The following is a 5,143-nucleotide window of genomic DNA, read 5'->3' on the forward strand; positions in this document are numbered from 1 at the left end:
GCACTGGTTACTTTTTTCCATTGCATTCAATATGCAGCACCTCCTCAACTCATTAGCACTTCCCTACCTCTCCTGTCTCCTTCCTGGTTCTACCAGAGCAGAATAACTGAGACCCTTCAGTACAAAGTGAGGTGTTTCTAATCTTAGCATGAGTTAGTCTGATGAAGTTCAGAATCTTTTGGAAGTTTTCCTTAGTTAAGATGCAGAACATCAAAGAAGACCACATACTAGTGTATTATTAGACACTGACTTTGTTTTTTGTTTTTATTTTTTTGGACAGGTTTTTGTGTAGCTCATGCTGACTTCTAGCATTTGATCCTCCTGTTTTAGTTGCCTGAGTGCTGTGGTTTACTGGCAGGCTGCATACTTGGCCTTTTCAGCCAATCAAGAACAGAGTGGGCTGCTCTAGAAGCTAAGCACTTGAGTATGGGAGAACAGAATCTTTGTCATGAGCCAGAGTCTGATTCTTAACACAGTGTTGGCTCCCTAGTTCTGTCATTAGCCTGACAAGAGTAGGCCAGGCTAAGTTCTCCACTGCAGTGTCCTGAACATAGCTGAGAGGCTCAAGAACTTTATTAAAATATTTAATATCTTATACAGCAAAACTAGAATATCATCAATGTAGTTTACCTCATTGAAGTAATGACATACACCTTAAACCATAATACAAATAAATCGTTGAAAATGCCAAAAAGACAACAGGGGCTTGTTTGTAGTTTTGTTTTGGTCATCATGTCCCATTAATTTACATCACATAAAGTTCAGAGAGAATGGGAGGGCTAAACATGTGACCAAAGGTGTAAGGTATCAGGGTTTTGAAATACCCACTAGAGATCTGGGCAGCCTAGTCAGTGTTAGTAAAGTGCTGTAAGTTCTGAATATGAATGAATACTATCCACATAGAGGTATTTATTGGTGATATATTTGTAGTAGATTATTTGGATTTTTTTTTGTTTGTTTGTTTTTTTGTTTTGAGACAGGGTCTCATGTAGCCCAGGTTGGCCTCAAACTCATCTTGTAGCTGTGGATGACCTTGAAGTCCTAGTCTTCTTGGCTTCACCTCCTGAGTTTTTATTTTATTTTATTTTATTTTTTACAGAGTATGGGAATCTTCAGAATTGATAACTGCTTGGAATTAAGTCACGGGAATCCTGTTTAAGATTAAATGTTCACCTGCTTAGTTAAAGGGTGTTCCGGAAACAAAGGAGCTCCTTCTCACACATTTAGAACTTTTGGCTTAGGTGGCTTTATCTGGAAAAGGGAGCTTCTGTCTAGAATAGTTAAGGCATACGAAGTTTTTGTGGGAACTCTTTGGCAGGCATGCTTGCTGTAACAAGGTCAGGGCTTTATGATGGGATCTGCTTGCTCTTTGTGAAGTAGTGGGCAGCAGCTTGTGCGCAGTGCTTGAGGTACTTATTGAACATGCTATATGATGCCATAGCACCATCACCCTCATTATGAGAACCTGGGCCCTGGATTAGTAACACCCAGCAATACCCAGGGTGGGTGTGGGTGTAGGTGTTCCTGGATGAGTAAATAGATTGAATAGATTGAAATGTGGTTTTAGAAAGCCAGATGATGGTGGCACATGCCTTAATCCCAGCACTCAGGAGGCAGAGGCAGGTGGATCTCTGAGTTTGAGACCAGCATGGTCTACAGAGCGAGTTCAAAGACAGCCAGGGCTACACAGAGAAACCCTGTTTCAAAACAAAACCCAAAGTTTTCACAAAATCTGTTTTTCTTCTTGGGCCTTTAGATTGCTAAGAACTACAGAACACACGTGGTTAGAAGCATGGATTGGGTTTGTTGGGGTGTGGATGAAAATCCGGTTTCTCCCCAGTTACTTACCCTTTAACCCTTCCTGGCTCCTGTTATATGGTAAGATATCGATAGACACTTGGACACCATCTGGTGTGGGCATCCCCTTCTTCATAGTTTCCTTGGTCTCTTGGATTGTGTTCCAGTTTCCAGCCTCCAACTCTAAAAACCTCTTCTCATGGTTTCAATTTGTGTATTAGAAGCAGTCTTTCTCAAGCTGTTCCCCAGAAAAACTAGGCACTCTTTTTTTTTCTTAAAGATACTTAAAACTCTGTGAGTAGAGAACCACCACTCAGGAGCTGTGATATTTCTGCAGAAGGAATGTTGGGTTGGCCCCTTGCCAGGTTGTTCATGTAAGTGACCATTAGTACTAGGCTCCTCAGGCCCCAGGCTGTGAGGAAGCCAGTGTGATCATGCATTCCTCTGGGGCAGGATTAATCACTGGGCTGGGCAGGAGGACGTTGGCACTGACTATCAGAGGCTGTGGTGAGTCGACTCACCTGATGTGACCTGGGGTGCTGTGTCTCCTTGTGGTTTAAAACAGAAAAACAGATTCCTGGACGCACTGCCTGGGATTGATTGCAAGCATAGAGAGACCAATGGTTTGGGGCAGAACAGGATTGCTCTCCCTGATGCCTCCACTGAAGCCTTTGGCTTTAAGTCCTAGACTTTGAGCAAGAATCCGCTGCCCTCGGGCCTAGGTCTCCCATCTTGCCCCTGCAGTCCGTCCTTCAGGCTGCTCTGCCCTAACCACAGGCAAGCTGCAGGTCACTCCAGAGTGTTAAGGTGGAATATTCCTGGCAGATGGAGACTTGGGAAGGAGAGTTAAATCCAGACAGCCTGGGCCAAGGGTTCCAGGTCTGCACAGCTCGGGCTCTCTGGGTGTGCTCCACTGAGCATCGCGCCCCTGCTTTTCTCAGCGTAAAGATGAATTAAATAAAAGGAAGTTTTGAGTCCTGCTATGTGTCTTAGTTTTTTAAATAACCCTGCCCTTGGGGATGTGTATGTACAGGCGAGTTCCTGCTAAGCAGCTCATCTAGTGCAGGTGTTCCTGAAGCCACAGCGGCCGTAAGGGAAACTGGACTAAGGTCAAGACTGATGGATCCAGCAGAGAAGACTTGCTTCTAAACTGCACCAGCCATTGCAGTAAACTAACTCTGTATCCTGATACAGGAGCAGTTAACAACTCATCACTCCTGGAATCCTGTTATGGGCTGGATGCCCTACCCTTAAAAGTCATTCACAAACACCTGTTCTTGAAAGCAGTAGCCAAAAGTACCACACTTCAGGTTTTCCCTTCATTGTAAAGGACGATGCAGATAGTGCTACATGCCTGATAGCATCAGAGGGTCCTTGTGGATCCTTCAAGATGACCCTGGCACATTTCTCCAAGAGAGTTAAGGTGGACCATGTCCCCAGATGGGAAGTCTGGCTTGTTTATAGGTGTCTGGGAAGTGTGATGGGACTATCACTGTGAACAGGTTGCCTGTGTTCCCAGCATTGCCTCTACCTTTGGTAAAGTGCTAGCTAGTACCTGCTGCATCTAAAGCCCTTATATCTTTTTAAACCTATTCCTGAAGCTTCTACCTTGTATTGGGTTTCTAGCACCTTTGGAAAGCTAGGGAAACCCACATCTCTGGGTACTTGGTTAACATGCTTGCATGGGGCACTGAGGGGACCTGTATCTGAAAGGAGAGGCTCTTTAATGAAGATTATTTCTAGTGCCCTCCACTGTCCTGGAATCCAGCTGGCCCTTCTGAGGCATGGAAGAAACAGGGCTGGAGCTATCACTGGGCTAATGAAGATGTCTTTCTGAGACACTTGAGGCCTTCCCTTACTCCAGTTGCATATTCTAGTGCAACTAATTCCTGACTTTTACATTGTGTTTTGTGACTTACTGGTTTACTGTTCTAATATGTCTGCATAAACCTGGTTGGCTTTGTCTCGTGTAGTATCCTTCTTAGGTTACTGATGAGAACAGTGAGGCACTGAAGGGTTAAGGAATGGCTGAATCATCAGAGCCAGGGTCTATCCAATTTCTGGTCTATAGAGAAAGTACTTGTGGAAGTTTAGCTTGTTTGGTTCAAATTAGGAAACACAAAATTAGGTGTGTGGGGTGTGCCAGTGCCTCACCTGTAAGTGCCCAGGGCCTGAATGCAAACATTTACATGACCCTGTAAAGCTTGGGTGTGGTGTACCTGGATGATTCCAAGACCTTCTGGAAGCTACATATCACCCGGGAAGGCAAACAAATTCTGGACTGTTTTTTACCATGGTGCCAGGCCTCCACAAAAGTTCAATTTTTGACGGGGGGGGGGGGGGGGGGGGTGGGGGGGTGGGGGGGGTGGGGGGGGGTGGGGGGGGGCATCCAAGGTCAGCCTGAATACCAATATTGCCAGGAGCCTACATTCTTCAGTGACTCACTTCCTGTTTGGATGGAAGCTTGCCAAGGCAAAAACATTTCTGAGCTGCTTCTAGGGAAACAGTATGGCCCCGCCCCCCAGGGCCTTAAAGCAATATGCCCTCCAGACACGCTGTCTCAGAGATAATGAAGTCTGGAGCAAGGCATGGTTTGAATCCAGTGGGCCCTTAGCCAAAACACAAGGTCCTGGTGCTTCCTGTTCCCTTACTAAGACTTGGTTCTCTGAAACTACACATGTCCTCCAGCTTCCAGCACCCAAGGGATTCTGCAGGCTCATCCACAGGATCAGCACTAGTCTCACCTCGGCCTTGTATTTTGTCTCAAACTGGGTCACAGCTCTCTGGCCTGAAGCCCATGTCGTCTGAAGGATAGTAAGTACTAAGCCAAGGGGGTGGATATGTGTTGTGTGAGCAGGTAAGTGGTACCAATGGTGACTCCTTAAGGGTAATGGTTTCAAAGTGGGCTCCTCTTTAAGGACAGTCATGTGATTTGCCCTGTAGCTGCCTCTGCGGTTTGAGCAGACCGAAGCACACCTGCATGCATGTGTACACACACTTGGCATTTTGAGCCTCCTACACTGAGGTCAGGCTGGGCTGAGACTGCTGGTATGCGCCTCCATTCCATGCCCATGTGGTCAGAGTACCGTGACCCAACAAACTCCACGGAGAGGTTCTGTTTTGGGCCCTTTTTGGCTTGGGAAACCTGAAGAGTGGCTTGGTGCCAGAACCTCCAGGAAGCTGATAGGTTTTTAGTCCACTCCCCTTCCTTCTCATCCTGGACTTGAACTGGTGGTTCACTCAGGAGCCAGTGTGCTATTATCTTAGGTTCAAGTCCTGCTTCGGTCTTCTAACTTCTCATTCATTCCTAGATGAGGGATGTGGTGGTGCCCTTGGGCCATTTGCC

Source organism: Apodemus sylvaticus, chromosome 10 (genome assembly GCF_947179515.1).
Source record: "Apodemus sylvaticus chromosome 10, mApoSyl1.1, whole genome shotgun sequence".
Classification (NCBI taxonomy): Eukaryota; Metazoa; Chordata; class Mammalia; order Rodentia; family Muridae; genus Apodemus; species Apodemus sylvaticus.